The sequence below is a fragment of the Malurus melanocephalus genome, unplaced genomic scaffold (assembly GCF_030028575.1).
Source record: "Malurus melanocephalus ecotype Western Australia unplaced genomic scaffold, MMel_1.1 scaffold_95, whole genome shotgun sequence".
Taxonomy (NCBI): domain Eukaryota; kingdom Metazoa; phylum Chordata; class Aves; order Passeriformes; family Maluridae; genus Malurus; species Malurus melanocephalus.
Window position 1 is genome coordinate 783,103 of NW_026623327.1, and position 21,206 is coordinate 804,308.

Below are 21,206 nucleotides of genomic sequence, written 5' to 3' on the forward strand. Positions count from 1 at the left end.
AAAAAAAAAAAGAAATGTAAACCCACATATTTTCTGCTCATATTCTTAAAGATTTTGCATGGGCACTGGGTGATGGATTTCTGCTTGTATCATGTATGTATTTTAGAAAGTGTTGGTGTATCCCAACTGGCAGATTCAGAAGCACTTTTCCACTYCTGAATCCCGGTGCACTACAGCTATACTATGGTTATATATTGAAATAAACCTAGTTATAGGCACTGGTTTTTTTGCAAACTCTGATTTTCTCCCAAAGGAAACACTCATGTGTCATCATTTTCCATCAGACTGACAGAGGCAGTCTGGGCTGCTCTGCCTGGTGATGCTCTGAGTACATTCACATTTTGTATTGTTTTCTGAGGGGTTCTGGCTTGAGTTGTGTCTGTCAGCTGCCATGAAATGCTTAGTAAGTGTTTAATGTCTAAGGTGGTTAAATTTATTTTGGTCTTTCTTGTAAAAAAGAAAATTTCAAGAGTTTTGTCCCCGGGACTTGGCTCTTAAATGACCAGAAGTTAAACCTGCCAGAACAGCATCATTAGAACCTTTCCTGATAACACTGAACTCCAAGGGGAAGTGAGGAGTGAGAGAATGTATAACTCTCCTTCACTGACAATGAAGTAATTTCACCACAGACAGCAGAACTTACTTGTTTTTAGAAAGTCCTTAAAAAAGCAACAATTTCTGCAYAGAGGAGTGCCACCATTTAAAAGGAGAAGAGCAGTTGTAGAACCCCTAAGGTTATAGCTAAGGATATGGATCTGCAGGGATCTCACTGAAGATTAAAATATTTTGGCTCTAGTGACTGCTTTAACGAGAATACATATAGAGACAAACTGACAGAGCTGAAAAGTATTTAATTAAGATGGCAGCCCACAAAATTTAATGAGAATGCTTAGGTGTAATAGATTGAGGGTACAGGATTAATTTTTTAAGTGTTAACCTTTTACATGACAATGTGATACTGTAATTAAAATGGCAGCATTCTTTGTTTGGGGAATTTATTTTACATTCTTAATTGTTTTGTAATTCCTAGGTTAGGAATTTTTTCCGGCAATTTCTGACTGACAGAAGTCAAGGATTTTTCACAGCAATACAATGGAATGAGTGAGCCTCATTGTACTGAGCAAAAGATTAAGCAGCAACTTGTTTTAATTGTTGTAAGKTATTAAATTAAACTATTCTTGAATATTAATATTTGTTCTGCTCTATCATGAATATGAACATGGAAATTCAATTGATTTCTTTCTGGTAACTGGATCCTTAAGAACTTACCCCAAACTTTGAGCCACTTTGATGTTCAAAGGCTGAGATCAGAGATGAGAAGAAAAAGAATGGGGATCTCTTCACAATATTTTTACCTTTGAAGTCCCAGGTTAAAAGTACTATTTCTGTGTGCTTAAACAAGCAAGAGAATGAAGGATAAGATCATGAATTATGATAACAGACAAGTGACAAATGTTTTGCATGAAGTACTTTGCCTTGTCAGGAGAGAGAATGTTCTTCTAAGAGATTCCCAAAAAGATTGGCAATTTGTAGAGTCAATTATTGGGAAGGAAGAGATACACACTGTATTTGGGTTTAACTGTTTGAGTGGGAATAAAGGATTCATTTGGAACTTTCCCCCTTGTTTCCCTCTGCATTTCATACAAGTGGAAGCAAACACACAMATTATCAACTGTCAACAAATCCCCTAGACTCAAGCCTGGAACGGTACATCCCATGTCTCCCCCGTGAAAATCTTTCATGAAAGCTCCTCTGTCATTCAAGATCATGCTATTCCCTCCTCTATTTATTTCTAAGTGTCACTCAGCTCCATTCCACCAGCTTGGAAAAACGTCAAGAACTTTTATCTTCAGAGTCAGTTGCCAGTTCTGTTTAGCGAACAAGCCAGCAGGGACCTCTGGTGCCATCAATGCAGCTCCGTCAATGCCCCTCTCTTTAGGGATGGAGCATATCATTATCCCGATGGCTGGACAGAAAAAAAGCTGCATTTTTAGAATAGTTCTCAGGGAGCAGTTACTGGAAATCTCCTCCCTTGAGACAGACTATTGGCAACAAGTTTTGCTGCTGTGACATGAGGTATTGCAGCAAGGCCCAATCCTGCCACTAATAAAGTTAGTGGGAAACGTGCCATTCTTTTCAAGTGAAGTCAACAGGATTAGTGTGGCAAATCAGGGCTAAAAAACCTACCTTGCATCTACAAATGCAAATGGAAAGTTACATCCCAAGTGAGAATGTCATTTTATGTCTGGTTTCAGAATCTGGCGATGTGTCAAATCGAAATAAGTCCCTTCCCCAAATTTAAAATTGACATTATAGAAAATGAAAGTTTTATTTCCCTATTGCAACACTTCCATTTTTGGTTTTGGGGATGTTTATTTAAGCTTGAGTCTAAAATAAGACAAGAACAGACTGTTTCAGTGTTGGACTTTTCTTCTCTAAAAAGAAATTTAACTTCCACAAATACAAGGCATAGGCATTGTAGAGTTTTTAATTCTTAACAAAACCATTTTCTGATGGAAAACAGTTTACTTTATGCTTCTCCTCAACCATCTCTAACAGACTCTTTTAATTACCGACAGACACATTACACAGCTGTGCTAGGAAACATCACTTAACCTGCTCAGCCTGAGTGGAGAATTTCTGTTGATGTCAGCTGTCAGACCCACAGGCTCTTGACTGCACTAACAGGTAACAGCACTGTCTTGGCAAGGGCCCTTTTCCTATGGAAAAATAACATGGTGCTGGGTTATTTATATATATATATATATATATATATATATATATATATATATATATATATATATATATATATGTATGTGTGTGTGTGTGTTTGTTCACTTGTTTCATAAAATATTATCATACTTGGCAATACTGTCTTTAATTCTACTTAAAATGACAGAACTGGATTGTCATCATTTTTAATGGGTAAAATCTATGCAGTTCGTCAGAGGTGCTGTAAAATCTAATCAGAAATTAGACTGTAAAATTAATAGGCCTATATTCCCTATAATGCTGTTTTATAAATCTGGAACTGTGGCAGATTTGGAGTTCCACATACGGTGCCGTTCAGCAGCGGTGGAATGTTGGATTTAAACAAATAACGTGTGCAGTAACTGAAAGCCCATGCTAAAGAGCTGCTGGCTGTGTTTAACTTTGACAAAGGTACTTTAGGGCACCAAATCCTTTCATTCCATGCCTGGACTTTCGTTTGAGTGTGTTTCTATACCACAGCTATGAGCCATGGGATAACTTGCCCCCCCAGTTTATCTTTTGCAGCACAGGTCGAGATTGGCTGTAAGACCAATTTTCACCACGCAGCAAATATCCAGGTGACAGGGCTAACTTTGCCCTATTAGTCGGAGAGGAATGAAGGGGGGAAATGGCCAGGAGAGGCGTGGGGCGAGGGGGAGAAGGGGAGCAGAGGCAGCGGCTCCCCAGCCCTTCCCAGCGCCGGGGCTGCGGGAGCCACGCGTGGGGACGGAGCGAGGTGGGTGATGGTGCCAGCATCTCCTCCTCCCTGCGCTCGGCACACGCACCGAGTCACACCCTGGCCCGAAATCTCCCATTCCCAAAAGCCCCATGGGAAAATCCCGAGCGGGACTCGGCAGGATTTGCCTCCCCGTGAGAGCAGAAGGGGGGCCCGGGGGTGCCGTGCTCGGTGCCTCCCCTGCCCCCGGCAGCAGCGGGCAATCTGGCGGGACATATGTGACATATGTGACATTATGTAAGGAGCTGCTGCCGACGGTGAGCGATGGCAGGGCGGCACGGAGAGATGCAAACCCTCCTTCCCCGGGCTGCAATGAGTCACTTGCAATGGTAATTTGCACCATTTTAACGCCGAGTGCCTCCCGTGTAATGATTATACAGTGTTACTATAAAACCTCAGGGTTCATCTGCAGAAACATTCCTTACGCCGGAGTTCTTGCGGAGACACACTCATAAAAATTGGTATGAGGGGAAGATTAAATAGATAAGAGCATAAAACCAGATTATAGAATAAATAGAGTCTTGTAGTTCAGTTCAATGGGGAGGCAGGAGCTCACACTCCTGATTCTCCTACCAAATTCTGTGATACTGGGCAGATTCCTTCACCATTTTTCTCCCCCTCAGTTTCCCAGATTTGAAATGCCTATTTCAACTCTTTATCTACCTTGTCTGAATGCTATAATGCAACAGAAATACCTTCACTGCTGTCTAGCCTGTGGAATCTGGATCTCAGTTTAGTCCTCAAACCTGGAACAAACGATTTTCAGCAAATAAATATGCTTCCTTCTGGTTTTGCATGGTGTTCTTTTTTCTTGTAGATCCTCCTATTCATGCCATTGCTATCTCCATCCCAAGAAAAAAGTGTTTGCCAAAGGCAAAAGAGCAAAGATAGAGAATACAACACAATGAAAAATATACTTAAAAAAAATCCAGTTTAAAAAAATCTTTAGTATTACTTCTTTAAATAATAAAGCCATTTCCTGAAGTAATCATGTCTTACACTGTTAGTGCACAGCAATACAAAACAAGGTAAAAACCCTTGAAAAAGTACTCAAAGGAATAAATCTATAACAAGGAATACACTCACTCTGTCATAATTGCACATTTAAGAGGCCTCTGCTTTATCAGTGGCAATTCAAAGTGACAATGCCTGGCTTAGTGCTGTTGTCTTTTAGCTACTATTATAGAAATTGTGGCTACACAATTTTCAACGTGAGCAATTTTATGAAGTTAATTGTCCAACATTGTTTATGAATTTAAACTACACAATTAATGCATTATTCACAGACATGCATAATGTACTCTCTGTATTGAATGATGGTTTAGGAAAAATGTAAGTGATTTTGGAGCTACGATGATTGATTTATGAGGTAAAATTAAAAGTGCTAAGTGTGTATTACTTGGCTACTCACTGGCTAAGTGGATGGGGGTGGTATGAAAAATATCTATATATAACTAATTGCAATGCATGGATATCAAGGAATCAGAGAAATTATTTAAAGCAAAGCAAAAGGATTAACCTAGAAGTAAATGGTGAAGATTTAAGAAAGGCAATTGGCTACCAAGGGAAACCAGACAAGAATTAGATGTTCTTGCCTATAAAAATCTTCTCTAATGTAAGGTAATGGAAGCTTTATTCTTAGAAATTTTAAGACAGCTGGATCGAACAATATCAAATTAAAAGACAGCACTCCAGTAACATCTCTCATTAATATCTTGCTTTTTAAGTAATGGTGGGACTTTAAATGAAATGGTACCGAATATGAATAATGGAAACTACCTGCCTCTAATGAAGAAAGGACCTCTGTGGTACCAAGGGATCTGACTTCTTGGTACTTACCAAGAAGTACTGGAAGTACTTTCCATTTTTAATTCATTTGGAGGGAAAAAAAAAAAGATATCATTATACGTGGTGAATGTCATACAAGTTCACAGGCAGTTCCATTAAAGGGCTTTAAACCAAGTAAAAAGTTTAGTCAGTTTAGATAAAAATGATGCCCTGCTATTCTGCTGCACCTTTTTATACTAACAGACTTTAACTGAACAACAAATTGAAGAAGGCACTTGTTTTATTTCATTCTCTGAGCTGATTGTTTCACAGAAGTATGTAAAATCTTATTAATGCACAGGACCAATTTGGAAGAAACACACCAAAGCAATACATTAAACTTGCTGCTTCCACCATCCTCTTCACTTCTGCTAAGCAAAGGAGACTCTCAATTCACTGTTAGCTAAATCCCCTTCTGAACCTCTTATCCCTTATGTGAGCTAGCCTGCTTCAGGGAAAAGGAAAATATCTGCAGGAAAACTACTCTAGTAAGGGTCAGTTCCTCTTGTCAAAGGGCAGAAGGAGATGGGTTTAGCAAGGAAGCTTGTATAATTTAACAAAAATGTTAATCTAAGTGTTTCTATATTGATGGGTCTGGATTTAAGCTCTAAAATTAAAGAAGCTTCACATTTCTATGAAACAGCCATGAACAGCAGAATATAAGTCACCTTTAAGCTAGAGCAAAATAACCTGTACGTTCTTCCTAGATTGGCAATTGTCACACATTTTGACATAGAAACAAGACAGATGGATTACTTTGATTTTGGATACCCAATTCCATCAAAATATTACAAAGCAAAACCATTGCGTCAGCATGGAACTTTCTATCCCTGAATTTGTGATGGGCAAAATTAAATAAACTTCACCCAGATCTTGTGACTTTTATTTTCTGTTGAACACATACATATATATAAATAAATTTGTATGTTACACCACCTTTGTGTATGAACAATGTAACACACCTAGCGTATAAAAAAGCAGTTTTTGTCTCACTGGGATTCACATTATTGTCTATTCCATATTACTTGTAACTGGTTAAGTGTCAGCTTCAGTTCATTTTCCAACTCAGCTTTGTACTCCTTCTCCATTTATTCTCCTGCCAAAGCAACCTGACCCTTCTTCCACCCGAACATTAACACACATTATAAGTTTCAATTCTTCCTCTTTCAGGAGATTTATCTTTATACTTTGTGAACCTTGTAACTCATATTTTCATCAAGTTTCAGTCACAACACTCTCACAGGTCTCAGTGACCGCATTTTGAGAGTGTGTTTACACTCTTATGTCATGTGTGCTAGAATGACATTATGAACTTCCATCAAAATAAGCAGACCATGCATACAGTGTATCAGTAATGTTTATACCATTTCATATAGAAATCAAATGGAAGTTCTGACACTATAGCCTTTCCTGGTGTAATTCATTTGCCTTGTAGCCACCAATTTGAAATGTTTATACATGCCAACAATTCTGTTCACCCACTCCACTGGCTCAGACAGGGTGGTACTCTCCCCTAGAAAGGATGGCCATTAAGCACAATATGATAACTGGTGGAAAGCAGAAACTCACATTTAGCAATCTAGCAAAATACTGATAGACAACCATTTGACAAAAAAAATAGCTGCAGATGTCATAAATTAAGAAAAAAACCCCCAAATTTATCTGCTAGGTTTCATTTGTTATTGAATAAATTGGAATACAGGCTACTACAGATGACCTGGTGGCCGTCTAGGATTACAGACTGGAGCATGGGCTATCCAGCCCAAAGGTTAGGGCCTGTGTCCAGAACTGGGGAATGAGCCAAATGTTCAAGGCCAAAAATCAGGAACCAGAAAGTCAAACCAAGGGTCAGCAGCCAGAGATAGGAATAAGCATCTGCCCAGGAATCACGACCTGAAATCAGAAACCCACAAGAAGAAACTGTGATCGCAGGGCACAGTGCAGAGGTGGCTCTGAAAATTTACAGTGTGATATGTGAGAGGATGTGCCAGGGTTCCACCTCAGAGATCTGCTCCTGATCCACAGCTGGTGCCTCTGGCTAATGGGTCCAAACTGCAGAGACACTGTTTTACTACTACAGGGGAAGGTCTTACCACACATTAGCAAATTTTCCCTGAAAAACATGGCAAATAAACCAGTCTTCCATCCTTTGAAACTTTCTGGATATTGAGAAAGATGGAAACTCTTTTCTCAGTGTCACACTTGTTTCAGTAGAGCCATTGAAGGCTTGCACTGCTGCTGCAGCCAGCCCAGCAAGTTCCAGAGGCGTTACATCCACACAAAACTTGTAAATTTGTACTAACATGCAACCCCCAAATCTGTCAAAAGCAGGAATGAATTTAATGTATCAGGGTGTGGCTCCTTAGAGTTCTGATAATCCCATGACCTTCCTAAGGCTTTTTCAAAGTATCACTGGAGAGGGCAATGCCAAATGGCCAGCTTGGAATTCCAGCTGTAATTTTGTGCACATGAAGCAGCAGTGGAGGAAGGTTGTGTGCAGTAGGGCCTGGTGTGACAAATCAGATCAAAAGAGAAATGGGATGGTTTGGGTTGGAGGTCATCAACCCCCTGCAATGAGCAGGGACATCTTCAACCATACCAGGCTGCTCAGAGCCCTGTCCAGCCTGACCTTGATCCTTTCCATGGGCAGGGAATGTGACACCTCTCTGGGCAACTTGTAACAGTGTTTGACCACCCTCATCATACAAAATTCCTTTCTTATATCCAGTTTCACTCTACCCTCTTCTAGTTTAAAATCATTGCATCTCGTTCTATTGCCACAAGCTCTGCTAAAAAGTCTGTCCCCATCTTTCTTGTAAGTCTCCTTTAAGTGCTAAAAGGCTCCTATAAGGTCCCCCCAGAGTCCTCTCTTCTCCAGAGACCCCAATTCTCTCAGCCCATCTTCATCTACCCAGTCTTGCTTAGGGATGTAAGGATATCTGAGGCATATAAGAATTTAAATATGCAAATATTGTGCAGTGGGTCAGAGCACCCACGCATTTCTTAGAAAAAAATCATGTTGAGGATTTTGCTATGACCTCACCCTATTTTTCTATGTGAAAGAAAAATATTGTTTGACTTCCTTCATAGCATATTCTACATCTTATTGACAAATCACTTATGACACTAATTTATTAGCATAGAAATATTACTACACTCAAGACAGCCTGCTTTGATTTACTACATCAGGGTTTTTCATATGCCAAGGTCCTATCATCTGTGCTGGATCATTAAAAGTCCTTTGGCTTTTTAACTTTTTTTTGTGCAACATAGGAGTTTTGCCCTGTGACCCTGGCTAAAATCCTGAGTATTGGAATGGATTTGCAGCTCAAAGGAAGATTCTTGAGCTGATGCTTAAGCAACAGAGGATGTGTTTATCAAAACCACCATCTTTACATTAGCTCCTTGCTCTAAAGTCAGTGGCAAAGAGGGAAAAAAAGGGGGGTCATAAACAGAGAAAAGTAAAATCCAGCAGCAATTAGAGACAAGCTGTTAAACTGCAAAACTGTTTTATCCTCCTTGCGTGAAAACAATGTTTATGACATGCAAAGGGAAGGAGTGAAATGAACTTTATCCCTTTTCCACACAGGTATTATTTCAGGGTTTGGTATCTCCTTCATTTTGTGAAAACATCAACACCACTTTACAGGAGCTGGGTCCACTGGCTGTGTCCAGATGCACCTGCTGAATTCTATAGAGATGTGAAAAACTCATTCATTGAACTAAAAAATTTCTTTTTGCCATCACCAATGTATCACAAGGAAGCTGGGTGGCCAATTTCATTGCCCTCTGCTTCACCAGCTTCATTTCACTACGTGCACAACCAGGGACTGGCTACTGATCCTGGTCAAAGCATCACCAATATTCCTGACTACAGGAGTCAATTCAGAAAACACGTTAAAGATAGAAAACTCACACTGAAATTAAAACTTAACCTCTGTCCCCCACATGAATTGATTTGGTATTTTGAAAAAGAAATCAGTGTCTCATTGACCTGAAGCTCATGGCTTAGATGAAATCAACTGGCTTATTTTTAATTCAAGGATCTTTCCTGGAAAAAAAAAATAGTACATCTTAACACCTAACTGAAGATAGCCAGTCACTTCATCTTGTCTCCACTTCTTCTGAAAACAAATAAGCGCAAACAATTTTACTATTATTTTAAAATGAGCTATCAAAATGGGATGTGAATAACAAATCTGGACCCATTTTCAAATCTTTCTTGCATTCCCAGAGTTTATATATATATATTTCAGCAAATGCTATTTTAGCTGTAGCAATAAATTGGAACACCTGTTGTTTGTGTAATGTGTACCTACCAGTCTCTCAGACAGACCAGATGATGCTATAGTCTAATTCCAGAGTGTGTTCTTATTTTGTCTGAAAAGCAAACAATTCATCTGCTTACAAGGAAACCAGTCTGCACATCAGCACACAAAATAAATGCATGGTGATGCTATACATCCAGAACAACAGATAGCACAGGGTTTTGAAATAACAAATAAATATTTCAAAATAGTCTATATGGATAAGTTCAATTAACGTAAACAAGCAGAAGCTAATTAATGAACATTCCAGCTGCATTATGGAAGACAGGATACACATGCAGGCACACACCTTGAAGTCTGTGAGGAGCACACTTGCTCCTTTTTGGTCTCCCCCCACCCACCAGCGTGGCTGGTAAGGCACAGAAATGCCCTGATGTTTTCCCCTCCCTCTCCTCCCCGGCAGATAGGGAAGCGCAGCGGAGATACCCGGCTGCGTCAAACCCTCGCTGGGAAGCAAAATCTTCATCAGGAACTTTGTACCCGTATATATCAAAAAGTCAACAGGACTCATTGTCGCATTAGGGAGCTGCTCCTGCCCCAGGATTGCTGAGATACTTGGCAAGACAGACGGGCAGCCGCTCTGTCTCCCCGATGGCGTCTGCCTCGCTGCAGATTTGTCATGCAACTCATCGGGTTGGACTGAGCACATAAATTCTCAGTTATGACTAAAAAGTTAGAGAGTTCTCCACAGATGAAAACCACGTATCTGTGCTGATAGTCAGCCTGGGAGTGCTTTGGGGGACAAGGGCAGGAGCAAAGGATCAATCCCAGAGTGCGAGAGTGACTTAGAGAGAGGAAGAACAAGCTAAAAGTAGAGCTGGCAAGAAATTAATTCACTGTTAACTCTAGAAGATCCTTCTACGTTCCTTCATTTTCCAGTCAAAAAAACATTAAATATTTAAATCACTCCCACCATAGGTGGCGGTTTATGGAGATTTGGTTTTGAGAATTGAGATCTCAGTAAACCAAAAGCTTCTACCACAATCTCAACTCTGAATTTCAAACCAGCATCTTCACAAGAAACCACTGATCTCCACCCTTAGCTATGGCAAACCAGCAGCCAGAGACACAACAGAGACACATGCAGAACCCTACCCACTTAACACAGAAGCAATAAAAATCTGAATTTTCCTACAGAATCTCATGTCAGACAGAAAGAACAAAGGAACAAGGTCCTTTCATAATAAAGACTAAAACCTTTGTCATATCATATACGAAATATATAATAATTCACATGTTGTAGGCAAATTTGATTATTTTACTCTTTTCTTTCTTAGAAAAGCATATTTTCAACCTGCATTTTACATAGTGCAGGCCATGCTCTGGGACTGAAGTGGAAAAACCTGAGCTTCTTGACAGGGAAAGATTTAACCTGAATATGAGGGAAAAAGCATTACTGTTTAAAAACTCTTTTGAAGAAGTTTGTCAAAGTCCTTACACAGAAAATGTATGTAGACCTACAAAACTAACTTCATTTTAATTCACTCTTTCCTTCTAATTTTGCAACAATGTGTGCAACTCATCCAGTGTGTACTAATTTTGTTATAACCAAATGTGAAGTAGTGATCTACTCAGAGACCTCTTCTAGTTTTAAAATTTATCTGGGGTACTTTGTATTTTATTTGAAATACGATTTATTTAAAAAAATTGACGAAATCCTAGTGTGAATACATAGTTTTACTGAATAAGGCACCAAATGATTAATGCAAATTTGCTTTTCAGAGTACTGTAAATATCTGTGCAAGTACCTTCTTGCTGATACAACACCACCTGCTTTAGGAAGAAGCAGCAGGTGGTGGAAAGTTTGTCTGAACTACCCCAAGAGAATAAAGCAGTAAAACTGTACCTGCAGACATGCCTCTCACTCTACCAGTCCAGTGTGGTCAACACTAAATGCAGAAGACACATGGGAAAGAAAGTTCTGAAGAGGAAGACAAAACCAAAACAATAATGAGAAACAAATAAAAATGCCTTTTGGATGTACTGGTGTGGCTTTTTCCAGTATTCCTGACAAAGGAAATGCCCCTGTATTTTCTTAAGGCACCTGAATTTGCATGAGGGGGAAGCTAGATGGGAGGGTTTTTCTGATAACCTTACCTGAAGGGGTTTGGAACAGGGACTGGGGAATGGGTAAACTGGGAGGAAAAAGTTTCACGGGCACAGATTCTTAGTGGAAATATACTAGTTCCTAGATTAAAAAATATCCTGCAAGTCACATTTGCATGCATACACCTTTTTCTGGCCACTTTTTTTTTTTTCCCCAAAAGGGGCAATAGCACTTTTCTCTTCTAGGAGTCTCACACCTTGAATAAACTCCATCTTTTACTTACCTGTTAGGTCTCTCCCAATGCTAGGATCCCAGTAGATCTGCAACCAACAGCTACGGCACAGTCCTTTGTCTAGGATCTGGTTCCTGGTTCAGGCAAGCAACAGGTGGGATGATTCTCAAACAACCTGCTGAGGAAGAAAATAAGCAGCTTTAAACAAAAGGAGACACACCCAGGCACAAATTTAAAACCAAACAAAAAGAAGGAAGAAAAGAAAAAAGAGAGAAAAAGGATAGAAATGGAAAACGGAAAACAAGAATTGACCTGCAGGCAATTCTCCTGTTCTTGTGTTTGTGACTGCAGCCAGGTGACACAGGCACAGAAGACTCTGATGAAAATGGGGGAGGGGAAGGCAGGAAGGAGATAGATTCACTTATCTACTTCAGTGCAGCCAACAACCAGAACAGTGGCTGCCTTGCAAACCCAGTCCCAGCTCCTGTTTTGCTTGATTTGGACTCTGTACCTGAACTTCAGCCTACTGCCCTGGTCCATGAACCCTCACTCACCACGGGGCTACAGGGACTGTCCTTCTTCCCATTACACCTTCCCCTGCAAATACACTATTATTATTAATATGGGGTCAATGCCAAGAGGAGAGAGAAGGAATCCCACTCTACACAGCAGTCATAGCCTGACAGGGCTCATCTTTCTGGGTGAGGCAAGCCAAGGCTCAAATCTGTAGTTACCACCCAGAAGAGCTGTATCACTTGAAAGGCTTTTAACAGTGCAGCAAGCAATGCATGCATTTCACACCTGTTACCTTCATCATCCTCTCCCCACCTTTTGTGCATTTCCAGTAGCCAGAGGTGCTGGGGAGGGTAGTAGCATCAGTCAGAATTTCTTAAAAAACAGATTCCCAGGCCAGGTATACTCAGCCTAGCAAAGAGTGGTCAGAGACTTTGGTGGTCAGCAGTGGCAGCCACAGAAAATGTCACTCACAGTGGCTGCTGTGTCAGGGATTTGCACCAGGGCAGGCCAAATGCACGAATTAGGGATGAGCACAGTCACTACTCACTACAGTGTCTCAATGACTTGGTCTGTTCTCTGCAGTGGCTTCACAGAGCAGAAAAAAAACAACCCCCACAAAAAAACTCCTGAGTTTCCACAGGCCAGGGCAGGAATGGATCATCACAGGTGCAGTTCCTGTTATTTCTGTTTCTCAGCATTCTCCCAGGAAGGGCTCAGCCATTATAACATATTATTTTGGATCTGTGGACCTTGGCTGCCTCTATTTTTTTTCCAATTCTTTTTAAGCACTGAGTAGCTCATGCTCTCTTCCAAGCCCTCACAAGTCGTGGTCTGGGGTGTGCCCTGCAGGGTCTTCATTAGTTTCTTAAATGTATTGCTCAGAAAGGGAGGGTCAGACCTGGAGCAATAACAAAAGCACAGGACTAACTCATGAGAGCAATGCTCCTCTGGTGTTTGGTGGACTCACGAATGTTTGCAGGAAAGAAAAAAAAAATCATCATTTCTAAACATATACAAATCTTTTGGTCCAGAACTCACATTTTTGGCTACTACAGCCCTTCTGAGAATCCTGGTTTTAATCGCAGCTCTCAATAATTAAATGTTTTTCTCCCAGACATATAGGAGCTGTGATACAAAGGGGGCAGACTTCTGATGTCTGAGAAAGTTTTCTGAACATCCATGCTCCTTTCAGGGAGCTGAGATGACAGCAGTCTGCTCAGACCTGCAGCATGCTGCGGGCACCGAGCACTGATGGCTTGGTTTACCACCCATGGTTTACCATCCTTTCCATGATAAAGGATGTGGCAACAGATAGGAAACTTTCCTCTGTCTGCAATACAGCCCCAGCACTGCCTGAAATATAAATTCCTCCAAGGGTGTTTGTACCAGCCTTTGCTCTCAGCTGCCAGTCTCCATTCTCACTCAGGGTCTGTGCTTGGGTACAGCGGCCTTTGATATGACCACAGCTAATCAAAAAAGCTGCACAGGTGGGGTTTTCAACCCTTATGAATGAGAAAGTTGGGGTTAGCTTCGAAAAAGCCTCCGAAGAAGAAGAAAAAGGAAGATTTGAAAGCAGGATATGCAGACATATTAAGCTCTCTTCAGCCCCATGGTGTGGAACACGGCTACCGCGACACAAAGGGAACACACGGATCAGCTTTTTTCTTTTTTTGTTTCTTTTTAAAAAAAAGTTGTTTCATCTCTTTGGAAAAAGAGAATTAGCTGTTCGTTTTTCCTCATTTAAATAAATCTCAGGAGGAAGGAGAGCTCACAGGGGTGCTGCTTCCCACATGCATCCCTTTCCTGGGCTGCCCCTTCAGTGGGGCTCGCTCAGGTCACTCCATTATGCAGCACATTATTTTTAAACACTTCAGCGACTCCTTCCCAACACTCCCTCTTTAATGAAATCTGACACGTCAGGAAAGGGAATGGGAAGTTTTTTTTTGGTTGTACTTCTAATCTTAAGCCAACTGTTGCTTATCCCGAGAGTGTCAGACAGCAGGGCCATGGGGCCAGCAAGGCTGCAGCCACTGACCTCTGAACCTTGGCCGGACCTTGCCCTGGTCAGCTCCATGGCAGGAAAGCTGGCAGACTTTGAACCCAGGCTTTGGGGCTGTGAGCGGGGGAACAGCTGCACTTTGCAACACGAACTTTGTACTTCGACGCACGGACATTTAATCGCCATGAAAGAGCCTTTGTTTCATTACTTATTAACATCTCCTCCTTGAGTAAAGTTCTCTCTTAATGAGGCTTTAAAGCACGATGTGAGGGCTTTTCCCCCACTTTCATATGCCTGAAAAATAAAACCCACCCCTCAGCTTGAGAGGATTACATTAAATATTAAAAAGTGCAAAAAGAAATCGACTTGGACTTCATGCACCTTCTGAGCACTGTGGATGTTTGCCGTGTGCTCTTCTGAGTGACTCAGTTGTGAGAACCAAAGCTAAATACAGAAATCAGACAGTGTTCTGAGGCCTGTCTTTGCAGAGATCACTTTTTGAGATGATACCTACAGTAATTCAGCCTGCAGTGACATTCAACCTTACTGAATAAATCAGCTAAAAAGATGAAACAGCAGGAAAGTGTCAGCCCATCCACACTAAAAAGCCATACTTTATGACAGTGTCATGAGTTTTATGGTTGCACAGCTTTTTGCTACTGGTTTTACTTTGGAGCAGTGTCAGTGCTTGGCTTCTGTGTATTTCATCATAAACTATGCTAATACAGCCCAGCAAATCTGAAGAGAAAACGTTTGCGCTCTGTCCTTCACCAAAATAAATCTTTGATCAGCAACAGAAACCTACCTAAACATCAAATAAAAACCTCAAAAAAGAGGCCACATAAGATGCTTTAATCATTTCTGTTCCAAAAGTAAAAGCTGAAGATGTCCGTGTGCATTCACTGTAACAGAACCAAGTGACAGAAAAGTACTGGAAGATCCTGGTTATGCTCCATTATTTCTGTGTTGTCATAACCATATGGAGCAGCAAAAGAAGATTAAGAAAGTAAAGGTTTCCTGAACAATTATTCATCTGCACCTAGAGTAAAACAAATACTTGGAAGCATAATATTTGTTACATCCTGTTAGAAAGAAATTATCCACAGTCAGAGAGATCACAGTCACACTCTTTTGTGTTTTTCATCACTACCATATTTTCAACATGAGTTTCCTTCCATGCCTCTCTGGTGAGCTTTTTAACTTCCTTTTTTTTTTTTTTCTGTTCCATATGATGGAGGAGACACCCCCACACACAGCTGACCCAGTTTTCCTTCATTTTCATTAACAGTATGACACAAAAAAGGAAATTTCCAACTAGCCTAGCAAGTCAGGTGGGTAAAGAATAAATCAAGTGAGGTGATATCAAAGCACTCCCTTGCATGAGGCTGGGCTCGCTGGACGTGGAGGCCCTCGGATGAGGATGGTCAGCTCCCTCTGCTCCCTGAGAAAAGCCCATGACTTCTCTTATTTGGATGTATTTGTTTACCTTCAGAGCACTGCTTTGACAGCATCATCGCTCCTCTAATCCCAGAGTTTTACCTGCACTCTTTGCAGAGAGCGGACTGACAGAAAATGACAGAATTACTTTTCTTCTGTTGCCACACTTTGGGTAAGAGCACTTTTGCCCTGCCATGGCTGCATTATTACATTGTTATTTCCCTGTGCATGTCCAGCAGGCTGTGCCTTCTCCTCCTTGAGGAGCCCCGCCATGGAAAGGCAGGCATTATGCATTCCTTATCACCTCCGCCCTGGAACACGGCCCTGCAGTCACACGGACCCACCATCGTGATCATGAGATTCAGCTGCTGCTAAGAATAGCCAGGATGGTTTGGAAGAGATCCTGCTTTATTCCTGGGTGCAGCTTCTGGATGGTGTCAGACAATAAACGCTCTGGGTTGGATTCTGGATGGCACCTGCCTGCTCTTTCCGTCAGCTCGAGCGTGCCAGGGCGGGCACAAAGCTCTGCGCCATTGCTTGGTTGGGGACAGCTGCAGACATGCACAGGAAACCATAACGACTCTGGGAACAAAGCTGGAAAGCCTCTGGAGACTATAGTACCTTTAATTAAAATAAATAAATAAAAATAAATCAGCTTGGGAAGAGAGCTGAGAGGAGCAACAAGAATGATTTCCTTATGAGAAAAAAAAAAAAATTTCTTCCAGTGAGACATTGAACCTAATGTCTTTTGCTTCAAAGAGAAGATTATAATCTTTAAGGGACTAGACAAGAAGAAGATATTTCATAAGACTCTAAATTAGTGGGCAGACACACAACAGAATCCAATATTTGCAAATCCAATCTGAAGATAAAAAGCACGTTTTAAGTATAATTATCTACTGAGATGAACTGTCAAAAGATGCAGGAAGTTCTCCATCACTATTTAAATTATTAAATGCTTAGCTTCCACTAAAGCCCGGAGACTCAGACAACACAGGCCTAATAATCTCTAAGTTTATCAAACTTCTAGCACAAGCTACTCCCTCTGTCTGAAAATTGTTCCTGTTGCTAATTCAAATGAGATTATTTTTTCCCCAAGAAATTCAAGGTGGGAGAATTATGACAAGTGGATAATTAGGGCATAAAACATCAGGTCACGTAGACATAACTTATATAATAGCAGCATTCCTCAGTCCAGTGCTTCCAGGGAAAAAAATAAAAGAAAAGGTATTCCCTAATGTTTAATTCAGGTTCGAAAACCAAAACGACTACAGCAACAAAACCCCAACCAAATAAAAAAGGACTATCATTTTACATATAAGCTTTTAAATATACAATACTGTGTGTAGTGCTGTGATGTGCATTTATTAGTTCCAGAACCCACCACAGAGAATCATAGAATGACCTGAGCTGGAATGGACCTTAAAAATCATCATTCCAGCCCTGCTGCCATGGGCAGGGACTCCTTCCACTACACCAGGCTGATCAGAGCTCCATCCAATCTGGCCTTGAACACTCCCAGGGATAGGGAATCCTTTTTTAAAACCTTCTCTGGGAAATGTGCCTGTGCTTCAGCACTCTCACAATAAAGATTTTTTTCCTAATATCTAATCTGAACCTGCTCTCTTTCAGTTTGAACCCATTCCCCCTGGTTCTGTCACTACATGCTCCTGTGTGTAGGAATATTTACAGTATTCACGTGGAGAGAGGAAAGGTTTCAGACTGGCACTCTCAGGCTCTCTACCAATTCCCTCCTGGAACATTTTAGCATCGCTCTACACCCTAAACAAAAGACCACAGCTAGCAGAACACGATTTTTCCTTTGGTCCTCCAGGAGTTTACATGGATAGCTCCTATTAACACTAATCAGAGTTAAGGGCAGGAATCCCCCATGGACAGCCATGCAGTCAGGGGATGTGTCCATAATTAATATGTTCTGAGAGTCTAATTTTGAAACAAAGTAATCAGGCTTAAGATGAGTTATATTAAGGCAATAAACCTGTGACTGCATATTTGCCTATATATATAAAATCCAATGTCAGACCAATATACAGTTCACAAGACAACTTCTACAAAACAAGCTCCATTTGGGAGCATGAAATGTGAATATGCAAGAACAGAAAAACACGGTGGGGTTTGCCGTCTTTCTGTTTCTTGGTCTTCTCTGCAGCACATCGTTATAAATGTTAATGCTCATCATTGTTCTTCTCCACATCGCAATGCCCAGGCTCAGCAGAGCTAATATAATCTTGGCACTTGTGATGTTACACATTAAAATTAACCGTGCAACACCATGGGAATATCTGTAACACCAAAGATGTGGAGAGGGGACTTTGTGACAAGTGCATGGAGGAGAGGAAGCTGGATGGCTTCAACATGAGTGGCTTTGCATGTGAGAGAGGCTGTAATGGGACAAGGAATACAAAATAAAATTATGCCAACAGAATTTGGTTTCAGTATTATTTAGGATTTCTGTCACTGAAAGAGACATTTTCAAGTCTGTGGCCGCTGATGCTCCAGCACAATTGATGCCCAAGTCATACATAATGTATTACACAACACAGTATATTAACTCAGCTTCAAAGTGTTAATATGTCACAAAACTTAATTCAGATATCACAGATTATGCAAAGGAGATAGTGTGGAGACACGCTCTCGTTTCTCAAAGGTGTCAGCCAGGCAGCTTTGACTCCCTCAGTTCAGGAGAACATGGCAGCAGCTTCCTCTAAAGTTCTTTCACAAGATGAGGGCTGGGTGGCTCTTCATCCCAGGGTTTTTGGCAAAAAATCTCATACTGAGGGCAAAACTATGCTTTATAAAAAAGACAGAACCTCTGAATTCAAGAAAATAGCCCAGATTTTGCAGTGCTACAGATGATACACTGCAGATGTGAAAACTGTATAATATAAGCACAGAAGAATTTAACATTTTCTTCATCTACAATGAGCCAAAGTCCTAGCTTTAGTTCTGCATGGGTAAAAAATCCAACTGTACTCTCTGAATGTCCATGAATAGATATTAGCAATGGAGACAAAGTGTTTTTCTGCTTGGCCACTGGGAATAAAGACCACAAACTTTCAGCAAAGTTAGTTATCTGGTGCTTCTGTCAGCTGGGAATGGAGCCCACGACAGCCCACGGAACTTAAACTGGAGGTAGAAGCCTTCTTCCATCTCCACACACTCTGTGAGTCTCTCACTAACTGCTCTCTCTCTGGGCAATTCCAAGTTTCACTGAAGCTGCTACTAAAGGAGACCATAAACAACACCGACCAATATTGTTTTGGAAGAAACAGAAAACATCCACAGGAAGCTTTTGCTAATGGTATGAAGCTTTCAAAATCCCTTTTGGAGGCACTTCAGCTGAGGGAAGAGGACCATGATCTAAGGCTAAAAATTAAGTTTAGCTGCTGAAGTTTAGTCATACTATTTTTTGCATGAACTTGGGCCCTGATGCTTTAAAAAATAGGTTAGAAGATATATTTAATTGTCTCTGTGTGTCACTTCATCTGTAGAAAAGGGAAAACAGATGGCAATTTTCTGCATATAGACATAACACAGGTAGATAACATTAAGCACTGAAATATTAAGATACTATGTTTTCTATACAGAAAGTTTTCTATATAGACTGCCCACTAGTATCCATCATCTTTCTGGGTGTTTAGCTTCAGGTTGTAGAATGCAATTAGAAATACTCCTATGCAAAATACTTAGTAATTTTATTCAGAAATCTAGTTGGATTCCCTTTATTTGAAGCAAGAGTTCAAAATATAAACCCAAGGTGGCTAGATAAGTGCATTTTTCTTTGTGAGGAAAAAATTCCACCTGTTTTTAATAAAAAAGGCAACTCTGTCTCACAAACCACACACACACATGAACAAAAGAACTCAAGCCAAACCCCCCATCCCCATCCAAACTCCTGAAACTTTGAGGTATCTACTTTTAGTAAATGAACTGGGGAGGAGGGGAGGAGGGTTAAGCCTTCATGATTATCTAGGTTATGGCTTTCTTTGTATTGTCTGTACCAAGCCAAGGGGAAAAATGGATGCTTTCATTATTCAGGCTTAATGAACACACTCAATTTAGACTAGCTAGACAATCCACCGTATTTGGAAACAAAGAAAAACAAACTAGGAAAACATACGAAGTTCAGGATTCCCTAATAGAAAAACCAGCTTGCAGCCCTGATTGCAGCCCTGAACACCAACTGAGGCAGGACACTTCCCTCCTCAGTGACCACTTGGGGGAGGATGAAATGAAGCAGGAAAAAACAATGAAACAAGCAGGAAATTAAACAAGTCTGCAGGAGAGGGTGCACACAAGTAGTAAAGTTTCCATCGTTTAGTAAAGTAAAGGAGAAGTAAAGGAGTTGCATTCTGTGCACTTCCATAATTTACTAAATGCGTTCCTTCTGCAAGATCAACATCTGACGCCACCAATCCCCCAAAATAACAACTCCTTGAACATACTCTCAAGAAAACGCCATTCATGGTGCCTGACAAACAATCGGGAGCATGCTAAGCCATCCTGTGACCAATTCACGCCACCAGTGTAGAGTTGAACATTTTTTTAAAAAATTAAAAAACAGTAAAATACTGTTGACCATCAGCCTCTCCCTTAGCTACTTCAGAGGGCATCCAGCCTACACTCACCACCTTGTCTCTGTCCCATTCCGTGCTGGCAGGAGCTCCGTGTTCTCCTCACCTCCCCTTGGCCAAGCAGAGCATCCTGATCTCCCTCTGCAGCTCCTCACGAGGGCTCACTTCCTACTTTCTCCTCTAATGGCAAATCTTACTGCAGAGCTTCTGCCAAATATGGCTGTGAAGGCTTAGTTTTCCCATCCCCTGTTTTCTGCAATTAAACTTAGGATATAATAGAGGACTTAGGATATGTAATTAAGGCTTAGGTTGTAATAAAAGGGACGCTCTTTTGTTGAAATTCTCTGCCTTACTGTGGCTGCTTTAAATTTGTATTTCTCTCATTCTCTAATTAGTATCTCCCTTCTGTCTTAAGGCTGGCTTTTCCTGTTTATAAGGCCGTAGTAAAACATCATAAATCATTTAACCTAGAAAAAAGGGATCGTACCAACAGTTTACCAAAGCTGCAATTATCAGTTTGCTCTCAATACTACCTGGAGCATGTCGATGACAACAATTCTAACAGAAAATGGGTGTGAAAAAGGAGTTACATGAATGATTTAAGCTCTTCTTCCCTACACAGGCAGCACAACTTCTGGGGACTTCCTCAGAGTAAATAAAAATATCTCTGTGAAGATAATTGGTGCAGGTGTGGCAGCAGTCTGGAAGGTGGTTCACCTGGAATCACTTCAGGTATTT

The 21,206-nt window shown here is 40.9% G+C and overlaps 1 protein-coding gene across 4 annotated transcripts in view; it reads right to left on the reverse strand.

The window, feature by feature from the left end:
• NRIP1 (nuclear receptor interacting protein 1) overlaps positions 1 to 20,648 on the reverse strand; it is a 97,579-nt gene extending 76,931 nt beyond the window's left edge. For 2 of the 4 annotated variants that reach the window (XM_057368600.1, XM_057368601.1), the window contains exon 1: positions 11,489 to 11,559. The gene's annotated coding sequence lies outside the window, so the exon portion shown is untranslated. Of the gene's footprint in view, positions 1 to 11,488; positions 11,560 to 11,972; positions 12,100 to 20,522 lie in introns of those variants that run through there. The other 2 variants (XM_057368602.1, XM_057368598.1) reach the window with 2 other exon arrangements.
• Between the last annotated feature and the right edge of the window lie 558 nt (positions 20,649 to 21,206).